Here is a 26,309-nt window from a genome sequence, read left to right as displayed (position 1 = left end):
GAGAGGTCACTTGTGCCCCAGCCACAGGTGCAGAAGTGGATTCTTGTGACTGGGGATGGCCTGCTGATGCTGATGCTGATGTACTGGCTTCTCCTTCAATAACCTGCCGTTCTTTTTCATACCTCTTGGCTGACCAGGCTAACCAATGTTTGTACTTTTGAACATCTGCATCAGCAAAAGGAAAGAATGCTTCGCCTGCCAGCGCCTTTTTGTAGCGTGGATCCAGAATAGTAGCACAAATGTAATGCTGATCTGACTTGATCTTTTCAAGACGTTCATCACCACGTAGGCGCTCTAATAATTTCTCAGACAAAATAAAATGGTCTTTTTTTTTTTCATCTTTTTTAAACTCAGAAGACACCGCCATCAGTTGGTGCTCCAGCATGCACAACAATGGGATAGCTTTTCCCAAATTACAGTCCTCCTGGCTGACTGCACGCGTGAAGAACTCAAAAGGACGAAGCATGTCTGTCAGGCTTTTAACTATGTCCCATTGCGCCGCACTCATCCGCAGGTCCTCCTTCTGAGATGTACCCTCTGTGAAGAAATAGTGATCGAGTACCGTATACTGCTCATACAGACGCTCAAGCATGTAGAAGGTTGAGTTCCAACGTGTTGCCACCTCCTGGATGAGTGCTTTCACTGGCATTCCACGTATAAATAGCAGTCTCCGCAGATGCTTCCGGGCCTTAAAAGAATGGCTGAAATGGTTGCACATTTTGCGGCAGGTGGCCATTACCTCGAACGCTGTACTCTGTTTATCCATCAAGAATTTTTGAACTACCAGGTTGATACAGTGCGCCAAACACGGCACTCTAACATGGTCACCCTTCAACATGGCCTTAACTACATTGGCGCCATTATCCGTGGAAACATAACCAATCTTGAGTTTTAGGGGGGATAGCATTTTCAACACCTTTTTGTTAAACTCTTCCAAAAGGTTTTCTGCTGTGTGACTTTTCTCCAAGCCAAACATGGCTAGTGTTGCATGTTTCCGAGCAGCTTTGAAAACTTTGTCCGGGTCAACACCTGCGTTTAGCTTTGCTATAACACCTGAAAAAGAGACCCAGTGTGCAGTGATGCACATGTAATCAGCGCCTGCGCCACTGGTCCACATGTCTGTTGTCAGATGTATTGTGTGAACAGCACTCTTCTGCAAAGCTGCCCCAATCGCCTCCAGCACATCTTCATGTAGTGCTGGAACCGCAACTCTGGCAAAATAGAACCGGCTCGGAACCTTCCATTTAGGGCAGAGCGTTGCCACTAATTCAAGAAAACCTACCGCTTCTACAAAAGAAAAAGGTAGAAGGTCCACAGCTAGCATTTTAGCCAGCTTAGTGTTATACAGACGCGTCAGTGGGTGGTTGCGTTCATATGGCACGTCTGAAGTAAGCATTGTTCTAATGTTGCCCTGGACCAAGCATTTACGGGCTGATAATGACTTCGTTGACCCAATTTTGCTCGCTAGTGAACTTTTGTGCGTTGGTGTCTCACTCGCTCCAACACTCTTAGTGTGCCTCACATTGGGTGTGCTGCTGACAGGGGTACTGGGTGTAAGGGAAGTGTTTGACACGTCTTCTTCCTGCTCGTCATCATCAGATGAAACATCAACGTTTCCTTGAATTTGGCCTTTCTTGATCGCATCTAGGTGCACAAACCATTTGACAGTGTGCTGTCTCCTAAGATGACCTCTCTGGCCTCCGGTACCATAGTTGGTACCTGGCTTACCACGACTAACTGCTTGCTTACAAATGGTACAAATGGCAAACTTTGGATTTTTTGGACAAACAGTAAAGAAGTCCCAAACTGGGGACTTGAAGTGTCTGTGGGACATGGAGGAGGCGGCGATACTGGTGGTGGTGGTCATGAAGCTAATGCCAGATGAAGTGGAGGATCTGGATTGCCCAACTTTTGTACGTTTTGCACTTTCACCGCCACTAATTAAGGTCGAGGTTGACGGAGGTCTCTTCTTGCCAGAAAGAAATATGGAAGCGGGACGAGTTGGTGTACTACTTAACTCCAATGATTGTGGTGTTTCCACTGCCTCCTCATCGACAACATTATCATCATCATCACACTCAGCAGCTCTCCGGGCAAGGGTCAAAATGTCTGTTTGCTGCATGCCCGCTGGGGCTGCAGTGACCTTTATGATGACTGGGTCGTCGTTGGCAGAGTCTTCATCAGCAGCAGTATCCGCCACTTCTTGTTGAGACTCATCACACTCCATAACTCTGAGACTTTGGACGAGCTTCCTTTTACGCTTAACTACCTTTGTCGGATCATGGTGTGCCTCACTCTCAGACGGCTGTGGTGCTGGTTCCCAAGTTTGATCCGTATCATCAGAAGGAGGTGTGCTTGAAGAAGATGTAGACACCACCCTTGATCTCTTCCTTGCTAGGGGTGTGGAAGACAATGAAGGATCATCAGGAGGAGTGGCTTCCTCAAATGATACCTCGCCTTGATTGTCGATTTCCTGATGTGCCCCTACTTCGGGAGGAACAACTATTGTGGGCACTTGTTGTGACCCTCCATGCACCTCTGCTTGCGCATCTCCTTGCGCTGCCTCTCCTTCCACATGTACTTGGGCTTGTACTTGCACATGTGATTGTTGTTGCGGCTGTGGTTGTTCAACACTCGTCAGATGAGCTACAACAACCTGTGTTGATTGAGGGACATTGCTGCTGCTTTCTTGCGATGAGCCAACATCACTGGTCGATGGTGATTGAACAACTATACTGGCTGCCTCTGCAGCACTCAAGGGCTTGGACTTAAGTTGGCGTGGTGGTGGTGGTGGCACTGAGCCCAATGGAGCGGGGGTGCTGCTGCCAGCTTGGTCCCCAGCAGATCCCGCTGCTGCTGCTGCAGGCATACTTTTTTTTTTACTCCCAAAAAAAGGGGCGGGCAGCACACCAGTGTCCTTGGTAACTTGCTTCTTCTGCTCCTTACTGGCACCTTTCTTGCTAGAGGAGCTACGGGTTACTTTTTTGGGGGCCATCTTCTTCAGAGCAGGTCAGCACGGCAGCAGTTGCACGAGTTGCAGAGGGTTCTGTGTCCAGACGTGACGTCGCATGACGTTATGCTGCACACACACACCGCTGCAGGACTTCTTCCTGGCACTGGTGGTTCTCTTGAGTCTTTTTGTGCACCTAAAAGCAATGGAAGACAGAGGAACATCAGTTCAGTTATACACCCCAAAAAATCGACAAAGCACAGAAAAATGAGCACAATCCCATGCCATCCATGATGTTTACATTGAAGACACCCCACAGAAAGACTAGGGAGTGGGACATGCAAGTATGCAACACTCAGTCACTACCCCTGGGCATAATGGATGAAAAGTAGGCAAAATAAGTGCAGGCATCAGACACTGCCTCTCCTCAAAATGGCCCCTCCCTTACACCCCAAGCACATGTTGCCTGTACCAGCCAGCACTCAAGATGGCCACCACCACCACCCACATGGCCAGTCCACATCAACAGTACACCCCCAAAAAACAGAAAAACAGCCAGAAATCACCACAATCCAATGCCATCCATGATGTTTACATTAAAGAGAGTGAGACCACACCACAGGCACACTCAGTCCATGCACCACCACCCCTGGGCAAAAGGCCACACCAGCACCCCCCCAAAAACGACAAAAAACAATAAAATCAGCACAATCCCAGGCCATCCATGGCCTCAATTATGTTTAAATTCAAGAAGACACCCCACAGAAAGACTAGGCCCATGCAACACTCACCACCCCTGGCCAAAGGGCCCCACCAGCAGGCCCAAAAAAACGACAAAAAACAATAAAATCAGCACAATCCCAGCCCATCCATGGCCTCAATGGTGTTTAAATTCAAGAAGACACCCCTCAGAAACACTAGGCCCATGCAACACTCACTACCCCTGGGCATAATGGATGAAAAGTAGGCAAAATAAGTGCAGGCCTCAGACACTGCCTCTCCTCAAAATGGCCCCTCCCTTACACCCCAAGCACATGTTGCCTGTACCAGCCAGCACTCAAGATGGCCACCACCACCACCCACGTGGCCAGTCCACATCAACAGTACACCCCCAAAAAACAGAAAAACAGCCAGAAATCACCACAATCCAATGCCATCCATGATGTTTACATTAAAGAGAGTGAGACCACACCACAGGCACACTCAGTCCATGCACCACCACCCCTGGGCAAAAGGCCACACCAGCACCCCCCCAAAAACGACAAAAAACTATAAAATCAGCACAATCCCAGGCCATCCATGGCCTCAATTATGTTTAAATTCAAGAAGACACCCCACAGAAAGACTAGGCCCATGCAACACTCACCACCCCTGGCCAAAGGGCCCCACCAGCAGGCCCAAAAAACGACAAAAAACAATAAAATCAGCACAATCCGAGCCCATCCATGGCCTCAATGGTGTTTAAATTCAAGAAGACACCCCTCAGAAACACTAGGCCCATGCAACACTCACTACCCCTGGGCATAATGGATGAAAAGTAGGCAAAATAAGTGCAGGCCTCAGACACTGCCTCTCCTCAAAATGGCCCCTCCCTTACACCCCAAGCACATGTTGCCTGTACCAGCCAGCACTCAAGATGGCCACCACCACCACCCACATGGCCAGTCCACATCAACAGTACACCCCCAAAAAACAGAAAAACAGCCAGAAATCACCACAATCCAATGCCATCCATGATGTTTACATTAAAGAGAGTGAGACCACACCACAGGCACACTCAGTCCATGCACCACCACCCCTGGGCAAAAGGCCACACCAGCACCCCCCCAAAAACGACAAAAAACAATAAAATCAGCACAATCCCAGCCCATCCATGGCCTCAATTATGTTTAAATTCAAGAAGACACCCCACAGAAAGACTAGGCCCATGCAACACTCACCACCCCTGGGCAAAGGGCCCCACCAGCAGGCCCAAAAATACGACAAAAAACAATAAAATCAGCACAATCCCAGCCCATCCATGGCCTCAATGGTGTTTAAATTCAAGAAGACACCCCTCTGAAACACTAGGCCCATGCAACACTCACTACCCCTGGGCATAATGGATGAAAAGTAGGCAAAATAAGTGCAGGCCTCAGACACTGCCTCTCCTCAAAATGGCCCCTCCCTTACACCCCAAGCACATGTTGCCTGTACCAGCCAGCACTCAAGATGGCCACCACCACCACCCACATGGCCAGTCCACATCAACAGTACACCCCCAAAAAACAGAAAAACAGCCAGAAATCACCACAATCCAATGCCATCCATGATGTTTACATTAAAGAGAGTGAGACCACACCACAGGCACACTCAGTCCATGCACCACCACCCCTGGGCAAAAGGCCACACCAGCACCCCCCCAAAAACGACAAAAAACAATAAAATCAGCACAATCCCAGCCCATCCATGGCCTCAATTATGTTTAAATTCAAGAAGACACCCCACAGAAAGACTAGGCCCATGCAATGCAACACTCACCACCCCTGGGCAAAGGGCCACACCAGCAGGCCCAAAAAAAGGACAAAAATCAGCACAATCCCAGCCCATCCATGGCCTCAATGGTGTTTAAATTCAACAAAACATTTGTATCATGCACCCCTAACCAACCCTGGTCCTACTGGATACTGTGGCTACCCACAATATAATTTATTTAATGTTCTGAAAAAGTTCCAAAATTTTACTTGCAGCAACTGTAATGCCCCAAACAAACTTACTTGTGAAAGTTGATTTCTAATCCAAAAGTGATCCAAAGACAGTCAAAAAGGCCTCAAATCCAAATATCCAGCAGCACCCACAAAAAGTAATCCTTCCAGCTCCAGATCCAAATGAAAGTGACCAGGAGATGGACAAAGCACTGGGAGGAGCCTGCTGGACAGGAACAGGAAGTTGGAGACTGTGGGGCACTTCCTTCCTCCCCCCCCCCCAAAATGGACTCCTTGCAAAAAAAAAGGCCATGCAAATGTCAACCTGAGGAGTGATTCTGATAAAAATCATAATTTTCTGAAGGTTTATCCTGTTTGCTGGTGATTTTCTTGTGCGAAATTGCAAAATCTCTATTTCGCAAGTGCGAGATTGTTCCTTTCCGCCGCAACTACGTGTTCGCAATTGCGAACTCTCGCGAGGTGTGCTGTGCAAGGTGGCAAGCCGCGAGTACGTATTCGCGGGCGCTAAACTCCCGCGGGAACACGCAGCAAGATCTAAAATGGAGCGTCACTCGCAAAGAAAAACAACTCGGCAAACGCTAAATGACGGAAAGTGAACGCCTTGCACCACGCCGCGTGCCGCAACCAAGCAAAAAATCCGCCGCGAGCGGATTCACGGATTTTCGACAAATTCGCGAGAGTTCGCGGATTGCGAATTTGCCGAAAATCCGAAAAATCCGCGATCGGAGCGGATTTTACGCCCATGCTTAATTTGTATTACTTTGCTAACTTGCCTATATATGTCCCTGCAGCCTTCTTTGCCACACTCTGTAAACTACTTAGGGACTTCCTCTGGGGAAAGAGCCGGCACAGGATGGCACTAACGAAACTCTACCTCCCTACAGACCAAGGGGGGCTAGCTGCGCCTTGTTTTGAACACTACTACTTAGCTGCACAACTGCAGTGAATAGCCTGCTGGCTTGCGGATAAGGGTTGGGAAGACACGCCATCTACACTGCCCCCACTCTCCCTGGAACAGATACTTAAACTCTTCCACCCAGCCACCAAAACTGCGATGCTGCTTCTTCTGGCGGTGGCGTACAAATGCTATCGCAGGAGCCTATATCTCACCAGAGCTTTGGTCCCCTATACACCGGCAATGCCATTGGAAGGCTCCCCTAGCAGGGCTGGGCGCTCACATCTCTTGCACTCACTAGCTTTTGAGATGCTGACATACAGACCCAGGGAGATCTATACCATGATGACACACTTATCCCATATGAATCCCTGGTTGAAGATGAGGGACTACCACTGGGGCAATTCCTAATGCACCGCTCACTGATTGCGACCCTGACCGCTAAATGGGGAGACATGTCCACAGAGCCAAGCCAACGCCTTACCATACAATACCTCCTCGTTATGGGGCAAGGCAGACACCTGGTCCATTGGTTTGCAGCGTCACTCCGTACACATGTAGCTATTACTCTAGATTCCCTTCGACATAAATGGGAATGAGACCTGGGGAGACAACTAGAGGACAGGGAATGGGAAAGGGAAAGGGTACTGAAGGGCCCAGTGCGTATACCCAGGAACATGAGATTCCGACAAATACAATTGTTCATTGTACACCGGGCATACCTTACACCTGAGATGATCAATAGGTATTTTCACCGTACGGACGCATTGTGCCCTAGATGTGCCGAGCCCGGGGCTGGACTAGTCCACATGCTGTGGAGTTGCCGCAGACTGCATACATATTTGCACACAATCAGCGAGTTACTGCGCACATGCACAGGCCGCAACATACCCTTTGACTGGACTGTTTACCTGCTGCACCACTTCCGTAGAACCCCGGTAACAAAAGTAACATCCCGGTGCCTTGACCTGGGGCTAGTGGTCACCAAGCGACTTCTCACCAAGAAGTGGAAGGCGCAGGATCCACCTCATACAAAAGCATGGAGACACTTGCTCTCCGCATGGGCCAGAGAAGAGGGAATTGCCATCCAACAGGAAGAGACACTGAGATTGAGGAAGGAGCCCATAGCTACTCAGTGGGAGGGACTTCTCCAAGCACTTCAGCAAACTGAGGAAGCATATTCGGGGGGACAGTCCGAGGGGAGGGATGTGGGCCCAGAGTTGGTGCCAAAGGCCATGTTCATGTGCAACCGCAGTGTTCCATGTATACATACATACTAATTGACACCAAGGGGGGCGTAACCGACGCCAATGTAGGGGGCAACTGCCTGACTGAAGGAATGTGATGGGTTGTTATGGGTAGCCAGGGGGCAGGGGGAGGTGGGAATACTTACGATAGCAAAGGTCTATGTTGTGGTTGTTGGTTTTGATTGTTTTTAATTACACAACATCTGTTCAGAAGTCCACATTGATCGATCTGAAAGTCTTTATGCGTTGGACTAATGGAAACACACTGTCACTAAACTGTAACCTGCGTCATTTATGAAATGAGCTGAATACTAGAGTCAAAACCCTTTCTTGTACAACAGACACCATATGTATCATTGAAATGCTTAAACTTTACGTAACAGCACTATGCTTCCACTGTTGGCAGGTGATCCAATGTATAGATAGCTCTCAGAGCATGTTGCCTTTCATGAACATGTAACCTAAAAGACAATCAAAACAGATTTAAACAAACAAAAAAAATCAAACAATGATATTTTTAACTATAATATTGAATATGATATTAATGACAATTTTCTTCATTACAACGATATTACCTAACTAAAAAAATGGTATTCTTGACAACGATATTTCTACATCACAATATTTTGGTATCACAATATGTTTTTTCTGATATTTCTGTTTCTCAATATTAAAAACTTGATATTTTAGCCAAATACCGACCAGCCCATATCACAAGCCCTTTGTTTTCAGGCTTGCTCCCGATATGAATAAGCACAACTCTAAATAAGCACACTATCTCTCCTGTAACATAAGGCAATAGCTTTTCTATGGATACTGTTTCTGCAACAGTTAAATATTGGTAACAGCATTTTCCTTCACTTACTAATTGTTATTGGACAAAATAGCATAAAAGGGACTCTATTTTCTACCACGCTATTCACAATCACAAACCCACTGATTTATTGTATGAACATCCCACCTTGCTAGTGTGTCAGCCCTAAAGCTGGCATACCACGTACAAAGCAAGTCAAGGGAAATCACATCCAGATATGATTCACATCCCATTTTTGCCTCTCTATGTAAATATCATGTAATCGGGGAGTAACATTTCTAGCTTGCTTCATCAGTACCCGTCCCTTGGCACTCTGCCTGCGGATAAATCTACAAGTTTTGGATGTACCCATAAGTCTCCTTGTCCAATATCCTACTCGATATTCGGGGTTTTCTCGAAATGGGCACCATTTGCCCCTCCTAGAATTCTCCATGTAAGTTTGAATTCTATTCTTCTAAAATACATATTGTTTCAAGCTGATCTCTATAAACAGAAGTTACATACTTATTAGATGGAGCCACATCCAGTCATCCTTTTACAAATGCCTTTTTTTATTTTTTTATTTAAAGCACCCACAGTCACCAGTCCATCCATCATTATACTTAATATACACCATTTATTTATCCTTTCACCCACCCACCTACACACATCTACCTACATCTCTGGGGCACTTACCTCTGTTCTTGGGGTGACACTATGCTATTGTGTGGTGGTTCTATTTAATTCTGAAGTTCTTTCAAGTAGCCTGGATTGTTGATTTCCTAGATAAAATCGTAAAATGTCAATTTAAAGCATCATCATTAGTTTATGGGAATGCGCAGGTGACATTGGGTTCAACCAGGCTGGACTTCAGTCCACTCCATGTTTAGACATTCCTCCTTTTTTTAAGCTCAGGTGGTTTGGTCCTCGGTCCAGGGAGGTCAAGACTCAGTGTAGTGCAGAGTAGCTGCCTGGGGACAGCCCTTTGAACGTAGTACTCCAAATATGGAAGAAGTGTGATTTCAAGATCCTTATGGTTTGTTTCGTACATAAAGTCGAACAGAACAGTTTAGGAAGCTATAACTTTGCTGCTTCACAATATTATAAAATATAAAAAGTTTATCTCCAGAAAAAAAGTGTTAAAGGGTAACCTCTGTTAACAATATCTTTTATAAGCATTAATCGAAAAAACACCTTACAAGATGTTTGTGCAAACCTTATTATTAATTCAGGGGCGTGGCATACGTCCTCACTCCACGAGTGACACAGTGGCAGTGCTACTTTTCAACCAAGTTATTTTGAGTTTGAGATTTTTGTTTTCACACTCGCCTATGCATTTCTGTTATAGTCATTGCATTTGGAGAAAATGTAAACTCCGCTATAGCACAATAGTTTGATAAGATATGCACATCTGTAACCAGTCTTCTTATGATTAGTAATATCAGCACACTTCCTGACAGCCAAAGCATGAAACATAAAGAGGTTAGACTGTGCTTAAGCTTTTAAGCCCATAGATATCCCTGTGAAGGTGCCCTGTTCTTCTCTTAATTCATTAGGGAACAAATCCACGATAAGCAAAGTAAATTAGATTCAGTGACATTCTGCTAATTGAGTCATCTCCTCTGCCTGGCTTGGCTGAGTTTTTAATTACCAGCTAATCTCATCAATACGGTAGATGACTGGCAGTGAACAGATCACTGTATTTCAACCACAGCGAATTAGAAATAGAGGTTTATAGCTCATTGCTTGACCCGGATCTTATTGTCCCCGCAGAATTAATTAGGCAGACCTGCTGGTCATCAACTGACCTGATGCTATTGAAACATCAATGCACAACACCACAGGGAGTGAAATGTACAAATTATACTGAGCTTTGGAATTCCTTCCTTGTACAGACTTAGAGAGAGGCAAGCAACCCTTTTAAGAATAGGGTCCTAGGCTTGCAAATGTCTTGCAGAGATGAGCGTGGTGCAGAGCTAACACTGCAGATGTATGATCACTGTCATTTACAAACAACGCACTCTTTGAAGAGAAGGAGCTTGACAAAGACTAACATTGACACAGCCATGGCAATTTTTTCCATCCATACTCAACCTTACACAGAGTATTGTGAGTAATGGAGAGCAGAGGTTTCAGCCAAAATAGGGTGGGTTTGCGAAAAGCAGTACAGGGAGTGGTTGTGTGTGCGTGCTCCAGGAGCCTGAGATAGCATTGGAAAGAATACCAATATAATGCAGCAAGAAATTTATAAAGAAACTCATTTTGATCCAGCTCAAGACTCGTGCCATTAGCAATTTCATCAACTTTACAATCGGAGTACTCTTCACCCTCTTGTGCCAAAAACTCACCCCCATCATAGTGGCTTTTGTTTATTCTGTCTACATGGTCCTCCCCGCTGGTGTACCATTACCACTGAGCTCAGCGACGTCATAACTCTGCAGACCTTGAAGATTGCCTTAAAAAAGCACCCAATAAACATGAAACTCAAAAGCACAGCCTTAAATGCACAACTGCCTAACCCCTATCCTCACTCAGCTTCACTCTTTGCTGCCCATTTTATGAGATAGTTTCGTACATGATCCACACTTCATTATGATTTACATCATCTACAATACAAGATTATTGTAACTTTTGCCGAGATGTTCTTTAGTGCAACATTTTTCATAAAAATGCTATGGTTGCTGAATGAATAAATGCATAAATACACTTAAATGTATCCATGCAAATAAATAAAAATACAACAAAAATACCCTACAAAGTAAGACTTATTTTTCAATGCACACATCAGACATTTTGATCCAGTCCCTCTATTGCTCTGTATTCGAAAATCTGTCCTATATCGGTTCCTGGTTGACTGTTGAGTTCCATTTAAATGATTGTGGCAGACAGAGTAGGGTAACAGACAGGTCAGGTGAACCAGTAACCAATGACCTGTGGTGCCTCGCCTTCCCTGCCTGGCACTTCAGTTACTTGAGGAGAAGATACAGTCATGTTTACCTAAGTTAGAAAGATCTCAGAACAGATGCTCAATTGATGCCGGTTGTATCATTTGTAAATCTAAATACGTACGGGGCTCGGGGCAATTCATTTTTAATTGTGTTTCTAGACGAATTAATTTGCTAATGGTTGACATCCATGGTTTGTTGGTCCCTTAATACTGTCAGAAAGTCTTTAACGCAGGCTTCTCCAACCAGTAGCTCTCTAGGTGCCTGTGAGCAACTCTCCTGAGTTCAGCCCAGCCTATTATCATAGAAGCGTTTGCTTCATCGAATTATTATATGTATACCAAAAGTACAAAAGCATGTCTTCGAGACAAAAATGTGTGTATTTTCATAACTCATAAGCTGATGTGTTGGGAAAAATGGGTGAATTTCCCAAATGTATTTAAAGCTGTTATTTTGGTTGGAGCGATTTATTTCTCATATTATCACCTTGGTACCAGGGGGATTGCAGATATGGCTTTAATGCATTATCCATATAGAGGCATTTCAAATAGATAATATTGATTTACTTTACTGATAGCAACCCTGCTTAATGCACTGATGTTATCACTACTGACAATCTTAGAAGGAATGGTCACTATTACATCACTACTATTAGCAGCTCGGGATGATTTTAATTGAACAAAAGTAGATCTCACAGAAAAGACCGAAGACACCTGCTTTAAATGAACTGTTATTTCGAAAGCCTATGGAGTGTAGTCACAAAGGTACATTTGACTGTAAAGGTATGTACACTTATGACTGAATTTTTCTCAGCTGTACAGAAATTCCCAAAGGAATTTGTGGCAGGCATAAGCTCATTTCTGTGTGGAGATCTCTGCCATGAATGTGAGTCTCACTCTAGTGGTGGGAAAGTGGGCCTTCCTCAGATTTGCAATGCATGGTGTCCCAGGAAAATTTGGGAAAAACCATAGATAAGTACTTTTGTGGTCATTCACAAATGGCTCACGTTCCCATTTCCAGCCTGGAAAGGGTCATTTTTGTATTTCAGCTAAGTGCTGGCATAAATACTCTCACCAGGGTTGGAACGCAAATGCATTATTCTCGAATTTGGTTGGGATGTAGGGGAGACGGTTCCTCCGCCGGGAAAGCTGTTGTCCTACAGGGAACAAGAAAATAAAAAAGGTGCATTCGAACGGGGGAAGCTAAGAGTCCTTGAGAACTTAGTACAGACTGAATGCATTTTTAACCAGAAAATAATATGATTTCTCAGCGGATTCACATGAAAATCTGACACAGACATAGGGGCACATGCATCAATGGAAATTGCATTCGCAAATGGTGCGAATCGCAAAATTCGGCCGTTTGCCAATGCAGTTCCATTTTTTGGGATGCATTAACATTTTTGTAAGTTTTTGCAATTTAAGAAATCGCAAAATTGCGATTTCTTAAATTGCGATTGCATTTAAGGAATCTCAAATTGAGATTCCTTAAATGCAATGCATCAAACTTTAAATATTTGCGAATTCGCAAATAAGGGGAGCAAATTACCATGAAGTTGACCTTCATGGTAATTTGAGAAAACTTTGAAAAATGCACTAAAGTGCATTTTTCAAAGTTCCATTTTACACACACACATGCCCTTGGGGCATGTGAGTGTGCAAAATGTACTTCTGAGCAGATTTCAGGGGTGCAATAGGGTATCCTTTGGACACCCCTGCACCCTTGAAATTACATTCTTAATTTGCGAATTTCTAATGGTGAATTGCAGATTAAGAACGTCTTTCCACTCCTTCTTATGGGCCTCTAGGCCCATAGGAATGGATGGGGAGGTATTCCTTAATTGCGATTCTCAATTAGAGAATCGCAATTAAGGAAATTTATGAAATCGCTATTTTTATAGCGATTTCTTGATGCATTGCAGTTTGCAATTCCTTAATTGCGATTCCTTATTTTTCGCAATTAAGGAATCGCAAAATGCAATATTGATGCATGTGCCCCTTAGATTTCTAAGTACATCCCTTTAGGAGTTTGTGAATTCAAAAGAGTAGCAATTTTGCACTCTGACATAGATGTAACTATCCAGGCGTCGGTTTCTTCCTTTTTTTTGCAATACGTCACTTCGTGATTTCTTTAGCTCTCAAGCATGCTGCATCTCTTTCCATGCCTGCCTAACTAACTTTGATGTGTTTTGCGCGTACATTAATGTAATTATTGGACTTGAAATCTCTTTCCTGTAGTCTATGATTTTCATGTCTTCCTCTTTTTGCCTCAGTGTCTGTAATCCATGTTGGGACTCTTGGACACATCTGAAACAAGTCTGCTAAGAATCCTTGCCTGGATGTAAGGGTGTACTGGCCCCCAAATAAACCATCAGAGAAGCAAAGCACTGCAAACACAGTAGCAATAGGTAATAGGTACAGACATTGAACACCCAATACAATGATTTTAAAAGTGTCTGGGTTTCCCAGAGTAAAAGCTCGTCTCTAAACTACGTCCTTCTGAGGACATTATCGTGACAGTGGCCCACTGTATTCACTCATGAAAGGGGGCAGCTGGAGATAATATCTGTATCGTAATAATAAGGCATAAACAAGTAACCAATACTTTAGAAAGAAGCCTGCATGGTAACAGCAGGCACAGAACATTGACTGCTTCTTGACAACAGAAACTAGCACATATAGCACAAGAGAAACCTGCAGCTAACATTTGAACACAATTAATAGCTTTTGGTGCAAGTAATATTAAGGTAGAAAAACAAACGGACTGTAAGATTTCAGAAATTGGCAATGCAAGACAGAGGTCAGTGCATTCTTTACCTCAAGGACAGGGATAGCAGTACACAAACTGATGGAAAAAACACAAGGGAAGTGGTGCTGTGTAGAAGACACTGAGCTACAGAGCATGAACATAAAGTTCTAACCCACACACAACTTAAGCATGAGGGGGGACTATGCAAGAGGACTAATTAATAAAAAATTGAAGTAACTGAGAAGGGACCATTAGGTACAATTGGAGCTGGAGTACTAAAGGCACTGGGGGCAGGGGTATTGACAGGAAAGATTTGGAGAAATCTGATGAAAAGAGAGGGAGCCAGAGCTGTCTTCTTTCATTTCTCCAGGGTCATACTCTGGCAGTGCATCTCAGGGGTGTTCGCTGTCACCACATCTATTTCATATAAATATCAGACCCCTTATCAGGGAGTTGTCCACAAAGAGTTGCCTTTCTTTATAACTGTGCGGATGACTCTCACCTTCTCTTCTTCTTGATGGAATCAAATGCTGGACAGGAAGAGTTCCAGAACACCATGAAGCTCATATGGAACTGGATGAATGGCAAATCTTTTGAATCTTAATGCAGTCAAGTCAGAGATCACTATCCTAAACAATGAGGTAGATCTCTTGTGGAGTGCCTACTGGTTGACTCGGTTGGGTAGTACACCCATCCCGAACTCTATAGCGAAAGGTTTAGGTATTATGGTGGAAAAGAATCTAGCCTTGGAAACCCTGTAGTTCGGATGTATGTCAGTACAACGCGATCTTTTAGATCGCGGTACATGACAACGCTGCCATTACAATGCAAGTCGTTACAACGACTTGCGTTGTAGGGCGTGGATTGTGGAATATTATAATTTTATATTCCAACACCAGTCCACGTAACAGTAGGGAAGGTGTTGGAATATAAAATTGCAATATTCCTTATACAACAGCGCCATCCAACGCAAGTTGTAGTAACGACTTGCGTTGTAATGGCATCGTTGCAAAGGCATCGCGGTGTTTTCACCGCGTTGTAAACGATGTTCTCCCTGTAGTTCTGTCCACATGTTCCTTCTTGTTAAAATCTATTAAGAAATTGTCTACTATCTTGTCTAGCTAAGACTATTCTAACTCTATTTACTCAGGGCTTCCCAGTAAGACCACCAACATGCGTCAAGTTATTCAAAAGGATGCAGCATGCTTCATTCCCAAGGAGATTTACTGCAAATCTGGCTTTAAAACAATTGCATTGGCAGACTATAAGACAAAGAGTTCAGTTCACATTGTGCTGCATGAAACACTACACAAGCAGGCACCTCAATTGATCAATAAAAGAATCAGTATATATGAGCCAGGAGCACTCTAAGGTAGGATGGTATGGGCACGATTGGGGAGGAGCCATTGCTCTAGTTGACTCGCACTCTTAGGAACTCCCTCCAGCAGTTTTTGCACTTGGAGACCAACATTTTCAAATTCAGAGAGCACTAGAAATCCTGTTTCTTTAGGTTTAAATATTTTTATTATTGAAAGACAGTGTAGTGTGATACAATAAGCAGTATGGTTATACCAGGTAAGAGTAGTAATTCCCAGCGGAAGCATGGAGTTCAAGACAATACTGGCAATAACAGCAATGTCCAACCTGTCAGGGATGAAAATGCACTGAACCAAGAAAACATTAGAACTAGAAAAATCCAGGAAAACCGTCCCCCCGCCCGTAGCCCAACCTCCCCTTCCCAACCCCCCTCCTTCCCCCCTCCCCCCACCCAGTCCAGAGCTCTCAATTGTCTCCCTACAGCTCAAGCGTTCAACTTCTAAGCGTCTCACGCCTCGCATATCTAAGGGTCCGTAGCCATGGGTGCCGTCAGGCGCAATAATCTGAGATATCTGGGACAAGTTATCTCCGTAAATTCAGTCAGTAGCAGGGCTCTAAAAGGCTGCCAGAGTTCCTCAAATTAGTCCCCCTTCCCAGCTACGGTGAGTGAAAATCCTGTTTCTTTAAACAAGCTTTTCACGATTTGACATTATGCCAGTTCCCAGTGACCACTCTGCTGTCTCTTTGTAGAAATAGTGGCATGAAACCTATGGTGCCTATGTGCTTTACCAAGTAATTATAACATAACCAAAGAAAATTCACATAGTGAAGCAGAAGGATCAGCCTGGTGATTTCTGTGAGACCCATAGAGCAGCAACTCACAATAATTTTAACGGGTGGGACCCGCTGAAGGCTGAACTTGATTGAATTGGAAACAGGAGCGTTAAAGGAGTTGATTGGGTGCTCAGGTGACCAGCAAAAGTAGTAGCAAAGGACAAAGGTTGGCAACTACAGATGGCTCCTTCAGGAGCTCAGAAAAAAATGCTGTAGCAACACATTCTGGAACACACCCAGTACAAGAACACGTAGGTCTCAAGTCCAGCTATTTTTGAGTAGTTTCTTTGAAATGGAAGCACCTTAGGTGACAACATGTTGAGATATTGCACATGGAATATTATACATAATTTTAATCTTTCTCATAACTCTCTGAATTCTTTAAAGTAAAAAGGTGTGATTATGCATTCTAAAAATACTGAATATAATTACCTATTTTTTTACACTGGTGTATTGCGAGAAATGAAGACTATGCAGTATGCTACCAAATTTCAACACCTCTTTCACATGATATTGCTTAAAGATGAATAGGCTAGACAAGTTCAGGTCTGTTGATACATTCCAAATTCCATCTAATCTGCCGATGACCCTACCTAGTGGCCGACTGACAGAGGTATAATATTGTTTCTCTAGTTAGAGAATTAGTGTGAATAAAGGAACTACTACAAGTGTGACTTTGCTTCATTAAACGCCCACCCCCATTTTGCTTACCAGGATGATCCTCTTGTGATAACGCCTTCAGAGATGTTCACTCACTTCCAAGATATCTACCCTTTTCTCTAATCGAGCATCCTTCCCTCGAGACAGCCTCTCGGCAGAACCTCAACATACTGGGGATGAACTCAGTAAAATATGTTGGACACCTTCAATAGATCACTAGACATATGCTGAATAATGAAGACTTTGGCGATGGTCCTTCACTTCGGTGTTGCAACCTGTGAATATCTGTTACTCCACTCAAATGCACCTGCAACTTTCATATCCTTTCTACAAAGTGCCCTCTTGTTGTGAGTCCCAAATTTATAGTAGGAAACTAAACAATATATACAACCAGGTCCAGCTTACACATTTGTCCTTCCAGTTTGACACATGCACTCTAAATGAAGACCAAATGTGTCCTTTATCAAATTGATCATATTTGCACTGTAAGCAGAAGAAAACTAGAAGCACAGTAGCAGGGCCGGCTTTAGCACTGGTGGCGCCCAGTGTGGCAATCATTTTTGGTGTCCCCCCCATGACCTCCTCCTTGGATTCCTTCACTACCACCAGGCAAAGGTTCAACTGAATCTCTCCATAGCCCTACTCTCATTTGTTTTAAAGGAATGACAAAGGCTGCCTTTACTAATAAGACTGTATAGATCTATCCAAACAATCAATCTCTTTGTAGCAATATTAGGAGTAGACAAGACTGAGGGGAAAACATAACTTCCTAACCTATTTTATGCAATTTGCATGCAGCTCTTTGATGACGGTTTGTAAAAGTCCCTGTTTTATATTAGGGTTGTATCTCATGATCTGCTGTGGCAAAAAGATCTCTGACAAAAGCAGTAATTCATTGAGCTATCCACATAAAATACAGATCAGTGATCTGAATTGTATGCATTCTTTGCAGCAGGCACATTAACCCTCTGTGCTTCTTTATGGCAAGTCAAAACTGGCGCTAGAAAAAACTCAACTCTATCTCTCTAACAGAATAATGAATCACAGGAGTTATCTTGACATTTGTAATGCTGGTTGGAAGCTTGATTCACAAGGAAATCGGCAGCAGGTGTTTTGAAACCTACTTTTTTGCTCAACACATCATCCCACCTAGAGACAGTGCCGCCTTATCCAGGTCAGCACCCAGTGCTGCCGCACTGGTCACACTGCTTTAAAGCCAGCCCTGCACAGGAGTCACATTGGCTCCCTTCCCAGCCCACTTTTATACACAGAGAATTGTTGTTTACCTTTAACTCATCACAGTGACAGCCTGCTCAGCTCTCTCTGAAAATCATTTAACCTAACACCTGGTCAGGCACCTAAGATCAACATTGTCGCCTCCCCCATGCCTCCAGGACTCTTTGGGGCATATTATCAAGGGATTTATCTCCGCTTATTTGGCTTTAATAGCCAAGAAAGCAGAGTTAAAATTATCTCCCTATCAGCAACAGGGTGCTAACACGCAAAATCGCATGTTAGCACCCTTTTTCTCTATGCTTCCCCTTGCATCACTAATGAGATGCAAAGGGGGCGTTCCAGACAAAAATAATAGGAGAAATGTTGTTAAGTGACATTTCTCCTATTTTCCTGACTTAGCCATGATATCCTATGGAAGGTGGATATCATGGCTAAGTTTGTGAGCCCCTATCATCAAGCTAACGCCAAACTCCGAGGGATATCGTTGGTTTTCCAGCGATAATCTCTCATTTGGCAGTTAGCGCGAGGATTTTTATCACTTCTGAGATAAGCGTTGCTAATAGCACGCTATCTCAGTGATAAAAATCCACGCTACCCAGCGATAATTATCCTAGCGCTAAGTGCGCTTAGCGATAATTATCGCTGGGGCTTGATAATATGCCCCTTTGTTCTTTTGAAGCTTTGCCATTTTATTGGAGCATAATTGACTTAGGTCATCTCCAGGTGCCATCACTGCTGATTAAATCGTTCTCCACTGCTAAAAGCACTTTAATGCAACTCACCATTTCCCTCTCGATTCTTACCTTCGTCAATGCTGATTCCTCCAGAAGGTCCAAAGTAGTGTTTTACGCCCTACATCTAAAATAAATAAATAAATGAACAAACACATAAATAAACAAATAAATACACTATATTAATGTTATAGTAAAACTGTCACTGAGTAATCCCTATGGTTCACATTTAAACGCCTCAGACCTCTTTCTCTGTAGTGGGTCCTTTTAGCACTAAAAAGAGACAACTGAATGATGTGTGTTAGACCCGGGGTCCCTGGTTGGCTGAGGTAGGTACCTTAGGTTAAATAGGGACCCTTGTTCCCACGTCAGGGAAAGGAAGGACACCTTCTCAGATGGCCCCCCTCAACCCTATTGGTAGCTTGGCACGAGCAGCCAGGCTTATCTTCAAGGCAAATGTGTAAAGTATTTGCAACCACGCTCACAACAACCCAATGATGAATCCACAAAAGGACTCCACACGAGTTTAAAAAAACAAGTATAAATTCATATAAAAAGATATATGATAAGACCACACAATATAAATCCAACATATGCGTATTTGTAATATTCTTCCTGGCCAGTCGTTAGGCCAGCCAGCCCTTGTAAGTCCTGGCGATATTAATGAGCACTTGTAAATGTTCCACTGTAGTCCTTACAATGTTATGCACTTCATAATGCTAGAATCAGGCACTTTGCAATGTCAAAATAATGTAATGAATAATGCAACAATCAGGTACTTCGGTATGCAGAAATAATGCAATGCGTAATATACTAATTAGATAGTTTGTTATGCAGGAACAATGCAATGCGTAATACGCTAATCAGGTAGATTGTTATGCAGAAACAATAAAATGCGTCATACGACAATCAGGTAATTCGTTATGCAAAAATAATGCCAGGCATAATACACTAATCAGGTAGTCGGTTATGCAGGAATAATGCAAAGCGTAATACACTAATAAGGTACTTTGTTATGCAGAAATAATGCAATGCGTAATACATTCCAGCACCAATCCCGGTGCCTTAGGTGGTCCCTCCGCTACTCCTGCTGACTCGCAGTCAGCCTCTGTCAACAGTTGCCCCCAACATGGGTATGATGTAACAAAAAGTGCAGCTCCACACTCCGGCCCCGGTACTGCCACTCCCTCAGCAAGAATGGGCCGCGATACGAGCCGAAGTAGAGGCTCGCGCTGCCGGAATGAGAGAAGCCGAGAGCGTCTCCTTCTGAGCCCGCACCCTGCCCCAGGCGTCGACACACGTTACCTGGGGGGTGTGACCTCACTCTCCTCTCATCTTCCAGCGACATGGGCCTCCAAAGCAATCTTTGCGAATTCCGGGCAGTGGGACTCGGGCCCTCCTGCGATGAAGTTGGCTTGAGCTTCCGCCCTGGCAATGGCAGGCTCGGGCCAGTGGCTCGACTCCTCCAGGGCAGCTGGTCCGTGCCGCTACTGCTACGAAGATCTCAGGCTGCCACAGGGCACTCGCACACAGCGTCGCTGAGACTCACTTTAGCTTTGGGTGCACGATCACAGGGCACTCCTCACGAGGGTCTCAGGCTGCACGAAGTACACACACTCATCGCTGAGGCTCTCTTGAACTCGGGGTGCATAATAACAAGGCAATCCTCACAAAGTTCTCAGGCTGCACAAAGCACACACACACAGCGTCACTGAGACTCACTTGGACTCTGGGTGCACGATAACAAGGCAAACCTCACGAAGGTCTCAGGCTGCACAAAGCACACGCACACAGCGTAGCTGAGACTCACTTGGACTCCGGGTGCACAATAACCGGGCAATCCTCATGAAAGTCTCAGGCTGCACAAAGCACATGCACACATCGTCCCTGAGACTCACTTGGACTCCGGTGCACACGATCACAGGACAATCCTCAAGAAGGGCTCAGGCTGCAAAAAGCACACATACACAGCGCCACTGAGACTCTCCTGGTAACTTATGCATTCCTGAGTTTCCGCAACAGGGAGCCAGCTCACCTTGGGTCCTTGGGGATAAGTTACTTTAGGACACAGCACAGCAAAGTCCTTTCGAGCAAGGGTTCACAGCACACAGCAAAGTCCCTATAGCACCTCCTTGGGTAAAACAGCAAACTGCAGGCCAGCCCCAGAACACAAAGCAAGGGTCAGTCCTTTCCTTCAGTCTCTTCAGCTGTTTCTTCCTTGGCAAAGGTTCCTCATTACCATAAAGTAGCTTCAGTCTTGTTCAATCTTGATCAATCCATTTCTCCAAAGTTCAGGGGCTTCAGCTTATATAGGTATACCCCTAAATGTCTTTGAAGACTTTGTGTTTAGGAGGTCACTGACCCCTGTTCAAACTAGTTCTGGGTGCCTCCCTGCCAGTGACACCTTCTTCCTTTGTTTACTGGGGGTCTGGATTATCAATCACTCAGCAGGAGATGGGACAATTTCTTTATGGCAGCAACCCAGGCCTCTCACCTCTAAGGGCTACTCCTCCCCCTGCACTCCAGATACAGGTCAGCCTGTTGCTGTCTCGCCACCTCCTCCCCTGGGATCAAAACATTCTCCAGATCGTATTGCTTTCAAATCCAGACAGTCCATCCACAACCATGCAGAGACACACAGAAATGTTAGAGCACATAAAACCCAGACTATTCGTCCTATATTCTGCAGGGGATACTCCTCCTTTTGTTTCTAAAACATTTGCCCTAGGGGAATAGGAGTAATCCTGGTCCAATTTGCCTGTGGACAATCCCTTACTCTCTCCTTTGATAATTACACATAAAACCCAGCCACACAATGCAAAATCCACCTTCATAAAAAATGTGTTATTGCGTTGTGAGTTCAGGCACACTAAACCTCACCTCTCCATCTTAAGCCTTTGGGAAGATAGGCTGGGAAACATATTACACAGCCTCCCCATTATATTCTATGGGCAAGATGGCCTTTCAACAGAGAAAAAATGAAATGGAGATTATTTCACTGTCAGGACATGGTACACACCTTGGTACATGTCCTACCTTTCACATGCACTGCACCCTGCCCACTGGACCTACCATAGATGTGTCTGATGTACATAGAGAGGGAAGGGTAAGGTCTGGCAAGTGGGTGCACTAGTTAGAACAACATGGCAGTTTAACAAACTGCACGCAGGCCCTGCAGTGGCAGGCCTGAGTTCTCTCTTTAAGGCTACTTGTGTGGGTGGCACAATTAGTGCTGCAGGCCCACTAGTAGCATTTGCACTACCAGCCCTGGCACACATAGTGCACTTTATATTGGGACTTTACTAGTAAGGCAAACATACCAACCATGGACAACCAATTACCATTATACTTTATACCAGGAGCACTTGAACTTTGACAGTGATCAGCAGTGGCAATGTGCCCAAAGCATCTAAGTTGGCAACACCATGTCAGAAAAAAGGTCTTAGGGGAAAGCAAAAAGTTTAGGGAACTTTAGCCAAAAAGGGCCAAGTTCAACAATGTGTTAAAGAAAGCTGGGGTGCCTTATTTGTCATCTACTCCACCATCAAAAGAAGAGATACAGCTAAGCTGAAGCATTGAAATGAGATAAAAATACACCTTTATGAAAATGTGTTTATTAAAACAAAAGTTGAAAAGCAAAACTTGAGACAACAATGTTTTGCAGTTGGTATAATTGTATATTTATTTTTGTATATGTGGATTAATTTCCGAATACTTAGACATCTTGAGACTTATTTACAAGGGTATTGTGCTAGTGGAGCATCACTTTATACAGTGCTCCGCTAGCGTAATGCCCTGCTCCATTTTTTCAAAGCTGCTTTAAGCCACTTTGTGTGGCTTAACGCTGCTTTTTAAATATCGTACCTTTTCATGCAGGGTAGCCTTGGTGATAGGTGTTGCTGTGGGCATTCCACCGCAACACCAATTGCTTTTTGATGCTGCCCCAGATTTACAAGGACTGTAAAGCAGGCCTAAGTGTGGCGTAATGAGGATAAAGACTTTTATTTTTTTTTAATTTTTGCTCTTTCTGTATGTCGCATTCTGCAACACACATAGGAGCAAATTGCCTTTAATGATTTCTTTATGTTCAGGAAGGTGTACCTTCCTGCACATAAAGAATCATCCCTGTAACGCATCCACCCGTTCACCATGGTGCAAAGGTGTCTGTGTTGGTGCTAGGCAGCTTCTTTAAGCACCAGCGCAAGGGGAAACACAGGGGTGCACAGTTTTTTTGTGACTACGATGCATCCCTGCATTTTCTAAATGGCACAGAGAAGTGCTGCTAAATTGCTTCCCGCACAGCACCATTTCTTTGTAAATATGCCCCCTTGTGGAGTGGTGTGGCTCACTGGTTAGAGGCGGCAGACCCGGAAGCAGAGAACAGCCCGGGACCAGGGTTCAATTGTCGTGGACCAGGGTCAGCGGACTCGATAATTCTCGCCTTGATGCCTACTCTAACCAGGGATCATACTCGGCAACTCAGGGCATTAGCTTGCCTCATCTCTACAACAGGCCCCCACATTCGCCGGGGATGCCTGTTTTCACCTTGGAGATACCCAGTAGGGACCATCTCACAGGGATAGCCAGGACGGGTTCCCCAGCAGTCTACAGTGCCACGACGCCTCAGGGCAGCAGTGCGCTTTACAAGACATTTACATTTACATATTTTACTAGGCATTAGTGCTAAAGTTTTGCATGAGTACTCGCACAACACAACACGATCAAAAGGACAGCGTCAATTTACTAACCATTTCGAAGGTCAGTGTGCACAGTGATAAATTGCATAGCATCCAGTAATCTTCATAGTGCGAAAATTGTTATCCTCGGTAATGATGGGTTTTGTTCTGCGCCCCATCAACTTTTCTTTATGCAAAATTTCATATCAATGCTGCTCGGCAATGGAAATGCAACACTCTTCCACACTCTGAGATCACGTCCTCACGCAAAGGAGGGATGTAATTGAACCCCATGTGCATGTAATAGAAAAATGTATGTATGCAAATATGTGGAAAGTGAACTTGCACAATGCAGCGTTCTAGGAGAACAGATCTTCAAACAAAATGTTGGACAAAGAGGCTGAGGAGAAATACCTTAACATCATACCTTTAGCCTTTCACTTAGATCTGCACATTGCAAAATACCATGACAGGAAATGGGTTTAATGACGAATCTGGCAGATGCTGACCACGATATTTCCTTGACAGATGATGCGCGGAATGCTACTGCCAGCAAAGATGGAACTTACAGAATGTATTCAGTGCCTGATGCATGGAAAATTGATCGAGTGTTTCCAGCAGTGCCACAGTTACTCAATACATATAAATCGTAAATACAGCACAGGGGAGGAGATCTGACTCATCAAAAGATAAACTGCTCAGAGCAGTCCGTACAGCAGATACATGCTAGGTGAGAAACAACGAAACGATAGAAATACACTAGAGCTGGCAGTTCAACCTCCAAACCAAAAAAACCTTAGACCAGATATACGAAGGATTTTTGTGGTGACAAAGGGTCTGATTCACATAACCGGGCCGTTTGCGACCGCAGAGAGGCCTTTTGGTATGCCAGAAAACCAAGTAACTACTAGGAGTAGTAAAATCTTTATACAGCTTGTTAAACCCGTATTAAAACACAAAACAAAAAGTACGACAGTGTGTAGTATTTATAACACAGCAATTGAAGCCATAACATATATAAAATGACAATATTTGATATTCCAGACAGAAGATTTGACATAAAGTGACATGCATTGGGATATTATTCATTACAATTTCGAAAGACACCACCGAATCACAATTTGGGTTTTTGACTACATACAGATTCGGTAATTAGAAGGGGTGTGTCAGGACATCCTTTCCAAATACCAAATCAAAGTGGGATGTAATAATGCTTTGCAACCATTAATCATTAATATTTAACCTTCTACAGAAAGGTAGTGGTAAAGCATTTGTAAACCGAAGGGGTCCTAAAGCGACCCCTTCTCCTTTGTAATGTTGACAAACCCATTTTTCATGATCAGTCAGAGATCCCAATGAAAAACTGCCACCTCTTAAAAATGTAATTCAAGCTTTTTTTTTTTTTAATACATCCAATTACCTTAAATGAAAATTGGCTGTGTTTAAAAAAAACAGCTTTATTAAAAGCAATCATGAACATGGTCTGCTTACCCCAGCAGGCCACTGTCCCTGTGATAGCAGTGAATAGATGTGGGTCGCAATTTGCGACCTACCTCTTAAATATTCATGAGGTGGTTCGAATTGCGACCCAGTAAGATTCTTTTTTTTTGGAAACCAACCTATTAATACAGAGGTTAGTTCGCAAAAACAGAATGAATTTGGTAAAAGTTGTTGCGCAATTTGCAATAACTTTTAAAGGCTCCATTCTTTATACATCTGGGGCCAGATGTAGGTAAAATTATTTTACCACCTCTTAAATACCGAATCATACCGATTCGGTATTTAAGAAGTGGTAAAATATAAGTACCGAGATGTAGGTAAATACAGATGTGCATTTACCGAATCGGTAAAATTCGGTATTTACCGATTCGGTAAATACGGGCTTTGAAGCCCATAGGAATGATTGGGCATTTACCAGTCGGTATTTACCGAATCGGTAAATACCGTATTTCACAAGGGTGCAGGGGGTGTCACTTTGACACCCTCTAGCACCCCCAAAACGGGTTCAGGTGCCATGTGGCAGGCATACCTGCCCTAAGGGCAGGTCTGCCTGTCATATGGCATAGGTGTGCATGCACACATGTGCATGCACACCTGAATCGGTATTTTACCATCAACTTGTATTTGATGGTAAAATACCGATTTTGTAGGGCTTGTGGGACTCAGAAGAGTCCCACCTACATATCAATTTTACCGATTCTGTAAATATACCGGTCGGTAAATTTACCGACCGGTATATTTACAGATTCGGTAAAATTACCGAAATGGCCTGTTTTCAGGCACCTACATCTCAAAAGCCAAATACCGGTCGGTAACGGCCGAATTCGGCCGTTACCGACCGGTATTTGGCTACCTACATCTGGCCCCTGGTCCCTTGTTCTACTGGAGCACACTGACTATCACCATAATATTCCCAGAACAGAAGGGCACAAAGATGTAAAACCAAAGCATAGTATATTATACATTCTAAAATATATTGGTTGTTACCATACATTAAGTCACACATGAATGAATGAATGATCATTTTTTTTTTTTTTGTGTTCAAGTAATTTTTATTGAGCAAGAAAGGAGA

Source organism: Lissotriton helveticus, chromosome 10 (genome assembly GCF_964261635.1).
Source record: "Lissotriton helveticus chromosome 10, aLisHel1.1, whole genome shotgun sequence".
NCBI lineage: Eukaryota > Metazoa > Chordata > Amphibia > Caudata > Salamandridae > Lissotriton > Lissotriton helveticus.
This window is presented reverse-complemented; position numbering follows the sequence as displayed.